The 20,328-nt window shown below is 36.6% G+C and overlaps 1 protein-coding gene across 1 annotated transcript in view; it reads left to right on the top strand.

Moving 5' to 3' along the window:
• The window catches only part of LOC137257986 (zinc finger protein 64-like), a 189,613-nt gene extending 172,074 nt beyond the window's left edge, over positions 1-17,539 (top strand). The window contains exon 10 of the mRNA XM_067795510.1: positions 17,386-17,539. The gene's annotated coding sequence lies outside the window, so the exon portion shown is untranslated. The remainder of the gene's footprint in view (positions 1-17,385) is intronic.
• Positions 17,540-20,328: the final 2,789 nt, after the last annotated feature.

The raw sequence follows: 20,328 nt of genomic DNA, 5'->3' as shown, positions 1-20,328 counted from the left end.
AACCATAATAGCATTCCACAAATGATATACCCTAGGGCTGGCCATTGAGTCAATACACCCCCATGTTCTCCCTCCCTATTTTTTCTGCACAATACCACAGAGAATTTTCTCAATAACTTTCTTTTGTTGTCCCCATCCTCTCAGGTCCATCAAGCATTGGTACAGTCAAACAGATGAATTTATGAAATACCTCCTCTTCAAACAACACTAGATTGAATAATGTATTCTTTCCATACAATACATGTAACTCTTGATACCTTTGAAGAAGGTTAAACAGGTCCTGATTCATGTTAAACAAAATCCTCCTATTTAGGAAACAGTATAGCATTAATTGTTTAAGCTTGGTTTCTTAACTGGCTAAAATGGTCATTGTTTGGAGCTGATTTAAAAAAATCAAAACACGTTTGCATAATTACCCGTAAATTTCCATGTGTAAGAGCTTCAGTGTGTTCACAGTGAGCCCTCAGTCTCTGAGCCCTGATGAGCGTCTGCCATTTGTAATGCAAACTAACAAATTAAACAATGAAAATGTGTTACTGGGATATGACCAATATAATAATCCACAATTACAAATTCACCTCGGGTTTGTGTCATGTGTCATTCCTGTTTAAATCTCCTTTATCCCGATTGCCCAAACTCCCATTTCATTAACTAAATTCACTTTTTCCGTTTTACTTCCAAAGCTCAAAATAGGTTAGGGCTTTTTGTTGACCTTTGTGAGAGCCAGGGGTCAAAGGTTAAGCTTAGTAATTACCTTACTAATTTCTAGAGGGTATGACAAACGTTGTCGTTGCTGTTTTATGTGAGAGTAATTGAGTGTATCTCTGTCGGGCTATGCTGCAAGTGTGGACCCCCCAATCTATGAGCTGAGATTAATCATATTTCAGCCTTTGGGTAATGGTGGGTCGACGCCCCTCCAGGCTCATTTCGTGGGCTGATAGAAGTAAAACAACTTACGATGGTAATGCAATAAACATAAGTTGTGCGCGACAATATCCTGCCTCTTTCTCCCGCACGTCATTTCTTTTAGCTTATCAGCTCCAGGAGATGGGATGGATTTTCTTTTCACGCTTTTCCGATTCAAATTTGCATTGTTTCTTCATCAAGATGTCCCTCGAGGCCATGGGGTATTATTTTGCCATTCTGAGCAAACGATATAATTTTCTTTTCTCCTTACAGTGAAGATAACACCCTTGAGTTATGTAATATTAAGCACCGATCCCGTTCTTTGTGAGGGTTTGGCCGAGGGCAGGTTATTACCAAGATTATTGTGTCTAGAAAATTACTTAGCTGTGCTTCGGTCAGATGCAGACTCTGGCGAAGGCGGCCTTCCATACAAACATGGACATTTCCGATTGACGGGCACCCCTGATCAATTCCCGGCACAGAACTAACGTTTCATTTTCTGATGCTGTGTCATGTGCTTCATCTCCCCAAGTGCCAAATACAGAAGGGTTCACACATGGAAACTGACATTTTTGACCAAAAACGTTATCAACTTTTGTCATATTTTTTTGTTGGGGAGAAAGGAGGTGACAGCCTCAGTAAGAGATTTGGAATCTGTGAAAGGGTGTTGGTGATAGCTAGGCCAATCACATCAATAATGTATCCCACAAACATTGATGTACGCAAAGAAGGCCAAAACAGAGGCTTTACAGTCTTCATCTTGCTTAAAGATGCCTTTCTCCCAAAAGAAAACAACAGCATATTGTCATGGTGGTTTTTTGTCAAAAATTCAATTTATCAGTCGTGATATTTTTTCACGGAAATAACACAACCTGTGTATTCTCATAAAAAAAATGGAAATTTTGAAAGTCACAATTCTCCAGTTAATTTGGTCTTGAAACCCATGTGTGAATGAATTGTCAAGAAAAACATGGTGTTACACGAAGTATGTGTGTGACAGTTTCGATGAAACTTGGAATACTTTTTCCCGTTCCTGCTTAGTTTTCCGTTGATTTAAGCATTCTACTGCTTATGTTTTAGTCGCCTGTTCGTTTTTCAGTGGACACATGTTTTCAAAGATGTCTTAATTTAATTAACTTTTCGGCTTTAAAGAACAATAATGTCTATGCCATTTATTGATTTTCCATAATTAAGAAGAAAATTCACATTTTTTAGACCAGGTTACATATGTTGTAATGCTTTCTTTCAAACTCACAGAGTCTGCTCAGTCAGTGATGAATGACTTTGTATCATCAGTCTGTGATAAAATCAAGAACTCCGTAACTTCTTAAAGCATTTAAAATGAAACATCCATACATCATAGCGAAACCTTAAATTTTACTTGATAAAATTCCAATATTTACCCAAAATTTTAACAATGTAAATTTTCATTTAAAATTATTGTAGCTAAACTTAATATTTTACTTGATAAAATTTCAACATTAACCCACAATTGAAAAATGTGAATCTCCATTTAAGACTAAATGTATATAGCTTACAGATTTATACTGTACATAAATTATCATTCAGTCATTAAAATCTGATTGTTATGTACATGTATGTATTTTCAAAGTGTTAAATGTCCTGACAATGAAATTAGTTTAATAATTATTTAAGTAAATTAGATTGCATAGTTTCCAACATAACCTTTAACCTACAAATATTTTATAACACTGGGTATGTGTTTTTAGGTTTGGTAACAAACTTTGGTTTCCTGTCTGTATATTTCTGTCATCTCTCACAAGAACAAGGATGTACTCGCCTCTGAATCTAAATCCTCTGAGTTTCAACTTGATGACAAGTGATGTCACAAATACAAGGTAAACACATAAGTAAGACTGTCCAAATATTGAAACAATTATGTCTCTCCCACCAAAATGGCAGGTGCATAGGATCTACATCACTTCTAGGTTCTCTGTTGACATATTTCAAAGCACAGTTGCAAAATCTCATTTTTATTTACTGTTAGTTATTTTTTTAACTCGTCAGATAGAAGATATGTTTCATGGAAAATGGTATCAAAATAACAAACCATATTGGCACTTGATGGAGGTGTGGTTTGTTAAGGGCAGTTTTTAAAGAAAAGAAAATAACTTGAAATTCTAATTGCAGAAAGTATATCTATTTTGAAAATATTTATTTTATCATTTTGTTGTACAACCATATTGAATATCAGTTAATAGAGGGCAAATATGAGACGAACTTGTAAGTTTTTAAAGTAATAACAAACATGTTTCTGTAAGAAAAAAGATAAACAGTATTATACATATGCGGGGATGGGATAAGGGGATGTAGAGCATTCTGTATACATAGTTAGGTACTTTGAAAGTTATAATAAACTTTCGTACAACCTCCTGGCAAAGTCATCTATTTTCCCCTTTTCTATTGAAGCCCATTTGATTCTTCTTACTTTATAAAAAATATATTAAAAAAAATATATAGCTTTTTCTGTGGAAGCTATATTTTTTAATTAGGTAAAAAATAGTTTTATCAATATTATAGAATTTCAAGCAAAGTAGGCGTGACCAGTAGTTGTCAATGTTGATTGACAGCCCAGCTGGGGTATTATTGACAGAAGCTCTTAGGGTGGGGATCAGGGAGGGAGGGGTGGGGTTCCACACAGATACTTATACCTACATTGAAGAGATGGGGAGGGACCAATTAGGGTGTTGATAATATATAGTAAAGGGATGATGATGTTTGTGTGTGGTGGGGAGAATTGAGTGGTAGAGGAATGAGGAGTAGTTTTTTATCTTAAGGGATAACCATTTCAGGCTGACAGAAGGAGTTAAGGATGTATTAATGAATTTCAGAAGGGTAGAATTAAGGAGATGGGCAGTTATTTTCTGATCTTAATTTAAGTTTAGTTGGTATTGTTGGGGGATAGTAAAGAGACTTCTTACTAATATATCAATATATCATAGTCTGGAGACAGAGATGCATTGGGGTGGGGTTAAGGGTGAGGGTAGGGGATGACAGGAAGTAAGAGACCAATATGAGTACTATGTCTTGACAAAAGCAGATATTTACTGCTATTTGTTATGGCAAGACATTTTTGAATGTGCTGTTTGGAGATGTAATGTTTTGGGATATGCAGTTTGGGTATTAGCCTTGCTCCAAGTCTGTACTGAATGCTGAGCCATAGATGTATAGTAATTCTATCCTATCAAGTCTAGATAAGCAGACAGAACACTAAGTAAGGACCAAAGTCTGTAATTTATTATTCTTTTAGAAATTAACATTTAAACTATTAATTTTTAACCCTGGAGACATCTGCAAGTCTAGTTGGGGATACACTGACTGGGGAAATGTAACCTGGGGTTACCGAGTTTAGTTATCAGGGTGTATAATTTAGTATTGAACAGGATGGGAAAGAGATACTGAAATTAAAAAAAATAACCAGTAAAAGTTATCTTTATTAAGATCTAAGGAAGTAGTTAGCTGATAATGCACTAGATCACCCACCGATGAAGGGATTAGGTTAATGTGTCTTGTTAATGAATTGTTAATGGCTGTGGATAGACCAAAGGAACAGTGCCCAACATGCATTGTTAAAGTTGTATATTAGTACGACATGGAGAGGATGATTCAAAGAACGATTCATGGCAATGTTCCAGGTCTATTGTAAGGAAACTTGGGTCCACCGATTTCCTTACACCCAGCCATCATCAGAGGTAATAGATAGGATAGGGTCAAACCAGCAGTCTTTGTTTGGTCTTAGTCTGTCTCACAGTCCTGAACTCAATAGTTTCACTTCCACCCAGCCCTAGTCTGTCTCACAGTCCCTAAACAATATTATTTTCCCTTCAGCCTACCCTCACCTGCATTACTAAAGCCCCAAATGAAGCAAGTCCAGATTTCTCCAGGCTCTGAATCTCCCAACTGCCTGGGGCTTCTTTTCATTTTAAAGGTGTTTCTTTGTTACTATGCATCTGTCTGCACTAGGTGAAACCCCTATCATAATGCTGACAAACCTAGAAACATAATCAGTGAAGCCATGATCATTGCTTCCTGGCATACCCAAGGGACTTAACTCTGTAAGCAAATAGTAGCACTTTAGATGACATGGCCACCCACTCGTCTAAAGCATAAAACCTGACCCAAAGATTTCTATGTTATGGGAGCAATTTTGCATTCCTCTCATCCAGCAGTGCCAATTAGGAACCAAAGAGACGTTGGACAGAAGCTTGAGATATGATTGCTGACATCAATACATGAATGGAGTATAGGTGTGGAACTGTGGAGGGGGGTGTTGGTATGGAGGGGGAAGCGAGAAATGTCGGAATGTATTAGACAGAGTGAAACCTAAATGGAAAGTATTTAAACCATGGGAAAGATATAATAAGCAAGAAGACAGGTTGTGTCAGATCTGAATGTACGAGGGAGGATGTTTGTAACCTAGAGAGCCTTGCGGTGCAGCTGGGAGAGGGGTTCCATGTCATATCTTCCAAACATTATCGCATTACTAAACCAACCTAGCTACAGTTACACAAATACGGTTCACAAATTACTTAGGAGAAATTCCTCCAATTTCGGCTTGCTGTTAGCAATTTTGGCCAATTTCTCTACCTCCCTTGGTGCCGTCATACTTATCAACACTGCCATTTGCTGATGGGGGATTTGTTATGTCATGGGTTTGTCAGACTGTGGTGCTAATCACATTTGAATGCACCTCCTTCAATGTTGGGGATTATAATGATATGGCGCGTGTCAGGCACTTCCTGGTTAGTATGGGATGGCCACCAGCAGAGAGAAACAGGAACCGTAATGGTGCCAACAAGTCAGGTGTGAAAATTCAGGTGTATTTAAATGGTAGTCACACAATAAGGTAGATTCAATAGGATGAATTAATGATTGCTGTTCAGTGCAACAGTACCGGTGAAGGTCCTGGTTAGGATATTGGCCTTTAGTAACCCATGCTTGTTGTGAGAGGTGACTAACAGGATTGGGTGGTCAGACTCGCTGACGTGGCTGACACATGTTATCGGTTCCCAGGTGTGCAGATCGAGACTCATGCTGTTGATCACTGCATTGTCTGGTCCAGACTCGGTTATTTACAGACTGCTGCCATATAGGTGAAATAAACTAAACTTACTCAATGCAACACTCTGCAATATTCTAGTGGAATGACAAATGATGCCAGTATATATAGTTTATTATGCATTTTTTATATTTGGAGGATACAGGGAAGTCAAAGAGTCTTAAAATTTCATGTGAAGAGTTGTGTTCCCTGAGAGTTACAGGATCTAGTTCAAATTCGGCTTATTTTGTGAAATGTCTGTTACCTTCAACATTAAACAATTTCAACACCATCACTATAGAATTTAAAAATATTATGTCTTTTATAAATCCCAAACCTAGCATATAAAATCTGGTCCAGCCAACAGGAAAGAATAATGTTTTTAAAGTACTGTTTTGTGCAAAAAAATATTTCAAAGACTATATTTGTCTAGTGTCAACCTGACAAGATGTGAGTGCTGAACTAGTGTTGAGAGAAATCTCTTGTTAGGTGTTTGCTAGATATTTTAAAATCCCTTTGTCTTCAGCCTTGTCTTGGGAAACATTAAGTGGAGGGATTATTGCATTTGATTACAAATGACTGAATTTGTGTGGCAGATGTTACAGAATATATATAGGTCATATACAGTAGTTGGCCATAGTGAGTCATTATTAATGAATTTTATAGACTTGCATGTTACTTAACTCTTACAAGAATAATTTTCATTAATTCGGTTGAATTGCTTTCAATACTTATCTGCCAGCTGGGAAATCATTTCAGCCAGATGACTATTAAGAAAACTGCAACTATTTAAACAACATATATGTGACGTACCAATCAGGTTTAACATGGCTATCTATGGGATAGATTAAAAGTTGTACTTATATGTGGTTCAAAATCAGGTTTCATTCAATAACTAGTCCATGGAACAATGAAAGAAAATTATGTACATGTAGCTGAGGATGATTTCCAAGATGTTTGCAAAATATCAAAATAAAATGACTTCTACTCAATTTACGAACATTATTCTTGCAACAGTTTATTAACATGTAAGTCTATCGAAATTTCACTAATGATGACATATTTACGGTCGACCACAGACATCTGTTTTCCTGAAATTGTTAAGGGGAAGAATTACATGGTTAGAATGAAGGCGTGAGTTTGGTACAGAACAGATTTTAGTTTGGGAAATAATACATGGTCTCATCATAGTGACCGTTCATATCTAGGCTCGAAGCACTTTTTAGTGAACAGGTGAGTGAAACCAGTTTTTCAGACTAAGACATAGAGGAGCATAGCCAGATTCCTGAACACATTCACACTCTTGCCTCACAGCCTTACTCCTGAACGTAGCCAGACCCCGGACAACTGCCTGACTCATGAGCATAGCCAGACACCAGAGCACTGCCAGACTCCTGAGCATAGCTAAGTCCTGAGTATAGCAAACCTCCTGATCAAAGTCAGATTCCGGAACATAGCCAGACTGCTGAGCATAGCCAGACTGAGCAAAGCCAGGATCTTGTGCACAGGCAAACTCCTGAGCATAGCCAGACACCGGACCACTGCCAGACTCCTAAGTATAGCCAGGCTCCTGAGCATAAAAAGATTCTTGAGCATAGCCAGACTCAAGAGCATAGCCAGATTCTTGAGTTGAGCATAGCCTGACTCCTTAGCATAGTCAACTTAAGAGACTATTTATGTCAGTTTCTGTAGGATAGTAAATTATAGTTGCATGTCTTTGCAAAAAAATTGTTCATGAGCCATAGGATCTCTTTCTCGTCTCAAATCAATGCACGAAAAATATCAACAGCAATGCTCACAGCACATATGTGCCTCTGGGGCAAAATTTGGGAGACTATGGTAGCAGGGTACCCCATCGTGTGTGTATATGCAAGTGTTGACACGTGTGTAATGGGCTATTAGAATCTGACAAGGCCCTCCCTGCTGCCATACCAGAGAAACTTATGCTTATCATAACAGAAGCAGTAAACTCACCACCCTAGAATCTTTGCATCCATAATATTGCTGCTAGTTCACGTTCGTCCATCAACACATTACACAGATTAATCTAATCAGACGTGTTTGCGGGACATATGAAGGTGTGCAGAGGTGCTTGGTAGTATGGAAGGTGGAGATTAGAGATCCCTTTGGTGGAAATAAAGTAAATGCCATATAGTAATCTTATCAAATGGATGTTTTATATATTTAACATAAGGGGAACATTTATTGTAATGAAATGGGGATGTTCATAATGGGATGCAAAAGGGTGTGGTGTGTGCAGGGGTGCAATTTTACCCCCCTCCTTTTTGATGCATATTAATCATAATGATGTATAAATCATTTTGTGAAGTGTTTTCTTTAAGAATAACAATGATATGATTGACAGTTAACTGAGAAACATATATACCAAACAGCAAAAGAAACACAAATTTAAAAAAAATGAAATTTCATAAAAGTAAGCATTCATATTTGTGTCTCCTATATAAAAACTTCTCAAAAACAGAGTTGTATTTCTTTTTTTGTTTAGTATACATTTTTTCCACTTTTTATTCTTTTGTTTGAGTACACTCTTTAGAAAAGGTTACATTCATACTTAGTAAGATGGAGTGATGTGGTGTGACTTTTCTCTAATTTTTTAGGGGCGGTGGGATAGCCTAGTTGTTAAAGCATTCGCTCGTCACGCTGAAGACACGGGTTCGATTCCCCACATGGGTACAATGTTTGAGGCCCATTTTCTGGTGTCCCCCACCGTGATATCGCTGGAGTATTGCTAAAAGCGGCGTAAAACCAAACTCACTCACTCACTCACTCTTATTTTTTAGTGGTTCCCTAATGAACTATTTGGGAACATTGATGTTTTTCACTGTTTGTTTATAACTTTTATGAAAATGTGTGCTTGGTCTTATTACAAAAATATATCCATGATCCTAAAAATATAATAATTGAGTATATTTCAGTGTGTTTTGTGAAAGGAAAACACAAACTGCATTTCTTCAATATTTGAATCTTTTTTATGAATGTTTTGGTCCTGTCTATGAAATCTTAAAATATGATATTGATTTCATTTATTCAGTGCTAATTAACGATTACTGTAGCTAACCATGACAGATATACCATATAATATGAAGGGCTTGACTTGACAGATTAACTCTTATGTTTTCTGATGTATTTTGATTTGCATACTTTCCCAGTTAAGGTAAAATACATGAAAGTATTTTTTCTAGATGAGAATCAAAGTGAAGAAATTAAGCTAAAGCCTACGTTAAAGTATATTCAGCTAAAAAATAATGTTTTCTGTAGATAACAAAGATAGCTTTTTATCAGATTGGATTGATTGGTTGGTTTGTTGTTTAATGGGACACTCAGCAATATTCCAGCGATATTGTGGCAGTGTGTAATGAATCAAGTGTATACCAGACAATCCAGTGATCAACAGCATGAGCATTGATCTACACAACTGGGATATGATGATGTGTGTCGTCCAAGTCTGTTAGTCTGTGGAAACCAATCCTGTTAGTCGCAAACATTGGTTGCTGAAGTTTGTGAAGTTAACAAGCACATATTCATTTGCACTCCCATACCTCCCTATATGAACACCCACCATTTCTATACAATGTCTACACCTATGACGATGTTATACTCAACCTATGAAATACAATACAAGTATTAACATATCAGGCATCACTAAAATAGCTAACAAAACAAACACACAACATGTATGTAAATAAATGATAACATTATAAAGAAATTTTGAAAACTATGGAAAACCTGCTATCTTGAACAAATATCTAATATACAGATATGGTAATTATATAATTGATATGTTTTAGAAAAATCAATCTACTTATGAATGACAAAAAGCTATTCAGTTAATGATGGATGATCAGACATGTGTCGCATTGTATTGTCAACACCTGGTGTTTGTGCAATAACTCTTTCAGAATTGTTATCTCTTCGGCTCATTGTCTGAATGTTTTCCTTTCCATTTGAAATATGTGAGTTCATAAAGAATTCATAAAATGAGTCAAAATGATTCACTCACCATATACAGCTTCGCTGATGAATCTTGACATTATTTATACTATCAAGTAATGTCAACATTGTTACCAAGCTGTTATCATAGGCTATTGCTGAAGTCAAATTGCAACTTCTAGACTTGTCATCATTGTTTTCAAGTCGTCCTTGGCACTAAGACTTAGGATGTATGTGGAGGCATGAAATGTATATTCAGCCTTCCGTTACATTTATAACTGGTAGAATACTGCTGGCACATGTACAATACTGAATGAAACATTTGTTGAATGAATCTGTTTCACCACAATGTTGAATCTTCCTTGCAACATATTTACCATGTTGATAGTTTCCCGCACTGAATATACAAATGTTTAATTTATTCTGCATTTTCCTACAATGTGTATACAATGTTGAATTTATCCTGCGTTTTCCTACTGTGTATATACATCGTTGAATTTACCCTGAATATTCCTGCAGTGTATGTACAATGATGAATTTACCCTGCAATGTAGGATTTTTCCAGCAAAATATTCACCATGTTGATGGTTTTCTGGAACATATATATGTTGAATCTCTTTTATGTCATGATGAATTTATCGTGCAACATATTTACTGAGTTGATTTTTTTTCAGAGAGACACAGACACAGATACACACACAGACACACACAGAAAGACATACACAGACAGACAGAGACACACACAGACACACAGACAGACACACAGACACACACACATATTTGATATATATGAATGGGAAAAAACTTATGCATAATATTGGATCAGTTTTATACATACAATGTTGAATCAGTTCTTCAATACACATACACTGTCGAACACACATGTATAATACCTTGACACTTGTGTTATGACAGCAGTGTTATTTCACAAGCATGTAAAAACAGTTATATTTCCCCGTCCTTGTACAATTTCTGGAACCATGTCCTTGTACATTAAAGACAAAAAAAGCATAACATTTGAAATATTTGTTTTGTCTGGTCATATCTGTTTTTTCCATTTTTTAAGTGTAATCATATCCAGTTGTTTATTTGTGAGAAGCATTTGGTTGTGGTGACTGAATTTTTACATCTTTTAGCTGCTTCATTTTGAGATGTTAGTGAGCTTGAAAGTGGCTGAGATGAAGCTGAGAAGATTGTTATGATGAAACAGGCATTTGACAGGTACCAGCTACAGTAACAGGCTTTCTCCAAATCAAAACAAATCCTCTCTTTCAATTATCCAGGAAATATTCCCTTGGAGATATCCTTCTCCCAGAGGTGGTCCGGCATATTTAGGAATCTCCCATCCCCTTCCCACCACCCATCTTGTTTCATCAGTTAGGCCTGTTATTCTTCCCATCGGCCCAGATTAATATGTTTATGTAGAAAATATGAAGCAATGGTATGCTGTCTATATTCTCTCTGGCAGCTGAAACAGAGGACACCTGTTCAGGATGGGGAGGGGGAGGGAGGGGGAGGGAGGGGCAGAAATGAAGATCTGGGAGTGATGGTGGTGGTTGAAGAGGGTTTGAGAAAGAGAGAGCATCATATCTTGTCTACACTTATTGCTACAGAGTGATCTGATTATCATCTGAGGTTTAAGCAATATTTTTTGTTTTCATTAATTAAGATTCATGAACAGGCAAAAAACACGTAAAAACCTTTCCCTACAAAACACAATCATAAACATGGCAGTATATTTAGCACTGAATGTATGGAAAATCTATCCGTAACAGACACCTGTAACATAATGCATAATAATAATTTCATAATTACAATGTATTTAGGTAGACTATCAAACCTTTTGGTGAAGACAATACAGTTTGACAAATTTAGCAATTTGAATATCAGTATCATTTTTAGCATATAGGTCTTAATAATCTTAATAACAGTAACCAGAGCAGGGATTCTGGGTTGGAATTAATTCATCGCTCCCTCAGGAATCACTGGGTCACTGTGTACCATATTGTTGTGAACTTTGCTCATGATATCAATCATTGTCCAGCTAGATCCTGACTTGTTATTTACAGGCTGCTGTCAGATAGCTTGAATTTTGTTTAAAAGAAAGAAAGGAATAAAATGTCTGCCCTGGGCAGTGTGTCATTTGTCCCCAACACAGTTCCGTCTGTGGTCCTAATTCATGGTAGTATTACAGTGGAATGGCATATATGTCCTCACTAAGAAGGCCTTCATGGTTAAAGAGCCCACTTGTCATGCTGAGGACCTGGGTTTGATTTCCCATTTGGGTACAATGTGTGAAGCCCCTGGTGTCCCCTGCGATGATATTCATGGAATATTTCAAAAGGTGGCATTCAGTTATGATCTTTTGGTGAAAGACATGACCTGGAGAATTTGTACAGGTTCAGAGGAACATCAAACATGAATACATTTTCTGAAAAAAGCCTATGCATTTTGTGACTTCTGATTTTCATTGAATAATTCTGTTGTTTCTTGAATCACTAAAAAGTTAAAGCTGTCATGTTGTAATATGTTTGCCTTTAGCAAATCCAGATCACTTGATAGCACTTTCAATCACTTAAAAAGCCTCTAGTGGCAGTGTGGTAGCCTTGTGGTTAAAGTGTTCACTCATCACACTGAAGGCCCGGGTTCAGTTCCCCTCATAGGTAAAATGTGTCAGTTCATTTCTGGTGTCCCCCAGCTATGATATTGCTGTAGTATTGCCAAATACATACTCATTCACACTGAAAAGCTTCTAAGTATATGGTGTTTTGTATGATTCAAACCATTGCCCTGGCCCTGATTGGACACAGCCAGTGATACAAGATCCTTGCAGAGTTACAGTCCTTATCCACATGGGGTCCCTGGCTGTAGATTGTATTCAAAGTACCAGTCATGATTCATAATTTGACAGTAGACAGTGTCTTATCAGGTTTGAAATTGTTTATTTTAACAGTATCGTATTCCCATGGTAGTCTGTCTTGCAGACCCTGAAACAAGTACACCCAAGAATGCCCATGCAATTCTAGTATTTGTGGCAGAATCTTCACTTGTGTTGTGAAATTCCAATCAATTGTTTAGTGTCTGAAAATGAAAAAATATATATTTCAAACAACATTATTTTATAATCATCCAAGGAGATTTCTTTTGCTTAATAATTATGGACAAATTCATGATTTTTTTAACAAATCCATCCAGTGAATATGAATTATCAAACAAAATAGCTCCTATAATTAATCCCTTACTGCAGAAAATATTTGTACTCGTCAATGACGTGTTAGGTTTTTCTGACTCTAATACAAAATATATATAGCAAAAGCCACAGGTCAATACATTGGGTAATGTCCCCTTGTTGAAGGTCATGTACCAGATATGTAACTCTGTTATGACTACTGAAAACAGTGTCTCCACTTAGAACAAAAATATAGCTGATGTTGAGTGGAAAAAGTTCATCTGTGACAGAAAACTAGCTATGTTTTGTTTTTTTCTTGTAAGGCAATTCTCTGTTTCCTTGTATGTGGAGCTATCCTATATTCTTGGAATCCTGCATTTGGTGTTGTTTAGGAGAGATATCAACTCATGTATCATAAATGTTGTGAGGTTATCTGTACCTCTTTGACCCGGGTAGCTCCTGTTTTGTTGTGTTGGGGATGTATCGGGAAGATTTGGGAGGGACAATGATACTGAGGTCATGGGCTGAAATATTGGTTCTTTGCAATGCAGATTTCAGTGATATCATAAAGAATGTATGTTGCTTCAATTTCCAAAACATGAGTGCAAAATTCAAGTGTTCCTATACAGATCAGATTTGTAAAAGCAGATGATCCAATAAAAATCTATTACATACGTCATACATAAGGAATGTGTTATATATGTATCTGTTACACACTTCATATAACATCACCATTATAAATCTGTTACACACTTCATTTAACAGGACTGTGTTATTTATCTGTTACACACTTCTTATAACAGGACTATTATAAATCTGTTACACATTTCATTTAACAGAACTGTTGTAAATCTGTTACACATTTCATATAACAACTGCTATAAATCTGTTACATACTTCCTATATCAGAACTGTTATAAATCTGTTACACATTTCACACACGAGGATTGTGTTATATATCTGTTACACACTTCATGCATACTGGTTTCTATATCTGTTATTCTGTTATAAACCTTATTCATGCACTATGTTATTGATAAAAACTTTTCCTTCATGTTCCTCAGCCTTGTTCAGTTATGTGTCACAAACAACATTATTTTCAGTAAAGAAGATACTGATCTGAAATACAATATGGCTGCAATACAGCCATTTTGAAAAACCTCCGATTACACAAACAGATTTCCATCATATTGCCCCCACAGATTAATCATTTTACCAGGTGAGCTTATGCTTTGTTTCACATTTGTTCATTTTTTCCAGGAATTGTTATATATTTTTTCAGGTATTTATCAGCATTTGTTTTTACCCCATATCAACTATCCATTATTTTAAAACAAAAAACTGTTGAGGGGCTAATGGCAGCCGTCAGTTTGAAAAGTTTATAGACCTTATCTGGCGAAATATCTCCTCAGCAAACCATGCATTAAGTGAAACATAATCAGACGTTCTTTATCTGCAGCTTATTTGGCAGAATATGCTTTTGCTATCAAGGATGTCGTATAACTATTTATTGTAAGCATATGATTAAACCCCCAGTCATTAATACAAGAGGCAATGCAAGCCCTCATTTGAAAATAATCTCGGCTATGGTGTAACCTTTAAGTTAAACGTTATAAATTTCTTTTGTAATTAATTTGTGACATTTGTAATTCATCATATCTGACAACTCCATTTTTTTCAATTTCAAGCCGGTTCTTTTTCAGCATAGGGCATAACTTGCACGAAGCCCACTTGAGGTTATTAGTGTCTATCAAACCTACTTCAATGCCACATACCACTGTCTAAGATAATATATATAAATTGCTTACTCAGCTGATCTCGACAGAGTGACATTGCTATATACATTCATAAATAGGCCATGTGTGTATAGACATGATATAAACAGACAGCTTATGCCACATACCGAAGCTTGACAGGGCCATGTGTGTTATTTACATTACACACATGCACAGTTATGACATTCCAACTCAGCTTTTATATATACAGCACCAATCACAAGTATGTGTGGAAACAGACAACATGTAGAGGAGCTGGACTTATTCTGCACATTACTTAGGAATTGTGTTTCTGAAATACAGTCTGCATCAGAAATAACTGCCATTTAAACTAAGATGTATCTGAAAAGTGAGTTAGTTAGTGAGTGAGGGAGAATAGTTTGTGCTGATTTTAGCAACATTCCAGCAATATCACAGTGGGAGAGTGAGTGAGTATAGTTTGTGCTGATTTTAGCAACATTCCAGCAATATCACAGTGGGAGAGTGAGTGAGTATAGTTTGTGCTGATTTTAGCAACATTCCAGCAATATCACAGTGGGAGAGTGAGTGAGTATAGTTTGTGCTGATTTTAGCAACATTCCAGCAATATCACAGTGGGAGAGTGAGTGAGTATAGTTTGTGCTGATTTTAGCAACATTCCAGCAATATCACAGTGGGACAGTGAGTGAGTATAGTTTGTGCTGATTTTAGCAACATTCCAGCAATATCACAGTGGGAGAGTGAGTGAGTATAGTTTGTGTCGATTTTAGCAACATTCCAGCAATATCACAGTGGGAGAGTGAGTGAGTATAGTTCTATGAATGGAATTTTGAATTATGCTTATTCAGAACTGGAATTGGAAATACAGTCCTAATAAAAGAAGTTGATACAGCTAAGGAGTGTGGATTGTCTCAATGGAGGTGTCAGTAGCCACTGATTCAGAGGAAGAGATGGGGTTCCCAAATGCCTAACTTAAGAATGTTGAATGGTACCTACTGTTCACATTTTGAGACACCATCCTAATGCCTAACCTGTGAACACATAACACAGCCAGGAATGTTGTCACTTCCTGGCTTCACACATTCCATCCTTGTGGGGAATCATATCAGCCTTCAGTGTGACAAGGATGCCATGCTGGGGCCTATTCTGATGCAGAATCCCTCATGAAGCATTCAACAAGTCACCAGCACCTAAAGGGTGTAAGTCAGCCACGACCATGGTTGATCCAACAATAACCACAACTGTGAGACTTGGTGGCACAGCATAGAATTACCTCCCTTTGTGTTCCAGGATCCCGTCATTCCCTATCATAGATTATACATGTATTTCCATCCCGTGTTTGTAGACCAATATGTGTTTGACAATTTTTGTAACTAAAACAAAACTGTAAAACTAAAAAACCTCTGTCACGATGGGTATTCAGTGGATTGACATGCTGACATAATTTTCAAACTGACATCAGTCTCAACTCACTCACTCCTCAATGGCTCCATCATGTAGCCTTGGAGCCAATTTGGAGTTGGATGCCTGCTCCTTGGTGGATGTGAGCCATCTGTGCGTGTCATTGAGGGCCACCTATCTGAGACGTGTAACAAGCAACTTACGAATGCCATTCCCGAACCTCCTATAACCTCTAATCAGCCATGAAGAAACATGCACAGCCTCATAAAGAAATATTTTCCAAAAGTCATAAATTTCTTTGTCCGCTTTCCCTAATATTATAGACGCACACATAAGTCTTGTTCCCGCAAACCTGGAAACCTATTAATTTTCCATATCTCTAATCTTATCATGACAGGAGAAATGTTTGCATGCTATTTGATTAAATAGGGAATTTGAAACAATTTTCTCAGTCGTATGTCAATTAGCAGTTTATGCCTGATAGAAGGTGAAGGCTGAATGCTATGGTGTCCCCTTATTTCCCACTATCTATCCATGACATTTTGCTTGTCTCTGACGGATGACATTTATGAGCGCGGTATTACAGCCATATTGCTCTGCTGCAACTGTGTTTTGCCTCCACGACCATTAACGTAGTCATCTGCGGTAGACCATATGCTTTCTGAAATTTCACAAATGGTTGAAATGTGATCTTCGCTCTGGTATACTTTGCTCCGTGGACATAAATTTTCGCAGAACGTGGTTGAGCTTCTTGGTGGCCGCACAATGCCATAGATACGAGATTTTGACATCTGGGAGTGTCATTTCAGGTCAGCTCACAAATGATTTGTCAAATTTTACAAATGCTTGTAACTTAACCCCTTAGCTTGGCATATATCTTTTTTTCATTTTAGGATATACTTTTTTTTTTATAAATAAACCTTTTTGAGAAGGTATTAAATTCATCTGTGAACTTTTTCAACTATGGGTGGGCGCTGATATGACACTGTATAGATGAACGATACTTAAAAATTGCACAGAATTTTTGCAGAAAAATTCTTATGACAACAGCGTCTAGTGTTACGTTTCCTGTGCGCGTCCCTGATTTCCTTTCAAGAAGCATTTAGTCACTGTGATAATCATCACTGTATTTTTTCTTTTTTTAGCTGAGGGGCATTGGAGCTAGTCTGTGAGGATCTCTCTAATTTGAGGCCAAGATGGCTGCAACAGCTGCATCTCAAGAATGCTGCTTCAGTGGCCGATGAAGACTCCGATGTGTTCAGACTGTAAACTTTGAATAAACTTGTCCTGTATAATTGATGCACTTTGTTTGTGATGAATAATATCAGTGGTATGGCCAATAGCACCAGAGGCATATAGGCCCCCTTGTCTCCCATGACAACACAGGTGCATTGTGGGACTTGTGTTGTTTTTCGCTGATTGGTGGTTAGATCTGTTATTTCAACTGTCGATATAATATAAGCTTTCATTTATGCGATCAGGATTGATTGATTGATTGATTGATTGATTGGTTTATTTATTTATTTATTTATTTATTTATTTATTTATTTATTTATTTATTTATTTATTTATTTATTTATTTGATTGATTTATTTGATTGATTGATCGATTAGTTGGTTGGTTGGTCCATCATGCATCATCCATCCACCCACCCACCCACTCACCCACTCATTTGTCCCGGTGCAAAGTTTAACTTTGCAGTAAGACTCTTGACTTCACTCCTGGGTTGGTCATTTCTAATTGATTCATCAGTGTGTGGACAAAGTGCCCATTTACTTTTACCTTTTATCTATTTATGTAATTATAAAGAGATTTAAGGATTTGAAATTGTAATCATGTGATGAGATATTTTGTCATTTTGCCGAGTTTTGCAGTACACTTCCTTTTAATAGGTGCTTCTTAAATTGTTTTGAGCAATATGTTTCTACACTTAATTGTCACACCCTCAGAGCTAAAAAATAAAAGTGTTCATTTACTCTGTACCCTGCACTAGTGTCTAAGTTAAAAAAATATATAGCTTAAATAATAATTTCTGAGAAGATAAAAACTAACAGACAGGGGTCCTTAGCTAACTGAGACCTACCTCTTCGAAGGATAGATTATTATTACAATTTTTAATGTTAGTTAAGTATTATTATATTATTACAATTAATAATACATCGGGCAAGGATGGTCCCCAACCTTATGAGATACCAGACGGTCTTATAGGTAGAGTTAAATTCCAGGTACATATTTGTCGTAAAACCATCTAAACCACAAAGCTGAACTTTACAAAGTTTTTCTTAGACAACCGTACTTGTGATTTTCCATAAACCTTTATTATCATTTAATTTTTTGGGGTTACCAGTGTTTTACTCATTCAACCAACTGTAACCTCAACACTCTCGCTTTTCAATCAGGGATCAACTTGGATGACATCTAAATAGTTGAAATTTGCGTGGTGTTTCAAACAGTAGTAGTTTGCCTGCGTTTGAGTGAGTTGGGTTTTAACAGTAATCCAATGTTTAGCATACCTGGGAAATCGAACCCAGGCCTCAGTGAGATGAGCAAAGACTTCAACCATTAGGCTTTCCACCACACATTGCCAGGGATTTAATGGCAAGTTAACATCCTGACAACTAATTATATGTAATTGACTTCAAGGTAACCTTAAACCATCTATTTTAAATAAAAACCTAGTATGATTTTGTCTTCTTCATCTTAATTTAATAAGGCAGAAAATCAGTATAACAAGATGAAGGATTAGTTCTACCTTGTGTATAGTTGTGTATATCATCGGTGACATTTGGAATCCTGTTACTGTAACTTGTATTACTTACAGCGTCTTTTGAAGGCGCCGTGATGTATTGGAAAGTTGGGTGCAATGTAGTCTGTCTCACAGTCCTTAAACTGTATTATTTACCCCTTCGCCCAGTCCTCTCTGCAATGCTAAGTCCCTAAATGAAGCAAGACTAGATCTCCCCAGGTTCTGAATCTCCCAACTCTCTAGGGCTCCTTTCAATTTACATGGGATCGGGATCGCGTGGTTCCCTATTGCATAGATTGATGCTCGTGCTATTGATCACTGGATTGTTTGTTTACAGACCAACCACCACCATATAGCTGGAATATTGCTGAGTGCGACGTAAAACTCACTCACTCATTCTATGCCCATGATAAAGTATATACTATCGACTGCTCGTAACCTTAGATGTTTTTGTGAAAAATATATCATATGACAAGGAAAACACCCATGTCAATAATTGATTTATTTTCCTATATGGTTTTGTGAATCTCAACAACAAACCAGCCATAGTGTCACTGGAGTAGATTCAAACTAGTTTCACAACAGATGATAATTTTATTCCCTGAAAACAATTGTGGTAACTCCAATAATTCATTACTAATATGTAAATTAAAAACACATTCACCCTTCAGTTTGAGCAACTGGTAATTGTCCATCATAAGTATTGGAAAACTAACAGATGCGCTTTTTGTCCAAAAGGCGAGAATTTTCTCATGAACTTTAATTCAAGAACCTTAGGCCATGACATTAATAAATTAAATCTTATTTGACAGTCTAACATTATTCTGTTTGTAAGCAGTATGCAATCAGCATGGTCATGAGAACAATATTATTTTAACACAGGCTTGAACTGCGTGCTGTTTAACAATACATATTTTCAGAAATCTTACATTATACATTTCAACCCCATATATAAATTTGACCATATTGAAATAGACTGGCGAATGCTAAAGGTAGCTTCATAAGACAAGATTTCATTTTTATCATATTTGATCACATATCAACAGAGTAAATGTAACGGCTTTGTGCCAATTTTCAAGAAATGAGTCCCGTGTTTTCTCAGTGTATCTTCTAAAACAAAGGGCGCCTACCGTTAAATGAGACATAAAAGATTTTTTTGTAACAGACACATGATACTATTTCTCCGTTTACTAAGATGTGATATCACTTTCTTATATGACAAACGTTCCGAAATAGAAACTAACATTGTATTTGAGTTAGGGAGAATATTTCCCTCTCGACAAATATTGTTTAGGAGAACTACAACATAATTATTTGAATATTTCTGTTATTAAAATATTAT

Source organism: Haliotis asinina, chromosome 12 (assembly GCF_037392515.1).
Source record: "Haliotis asinina isolate JCU_RB_2024 chromosome 12, JCU_Hal_asi_v2, whole genome shotgun sequence".
In the NCBI taxonomy this organism is placed as follows: domain Eukaryota; kingdom Metazoa; phylum Mollusca; class Gastropoda; order Lepetellida; family Haliotidae; genus Haliotis; species Haliotis asinina.
This window is presented reverse-complemented; position numbering and strand designations above follow the sequence as displayed.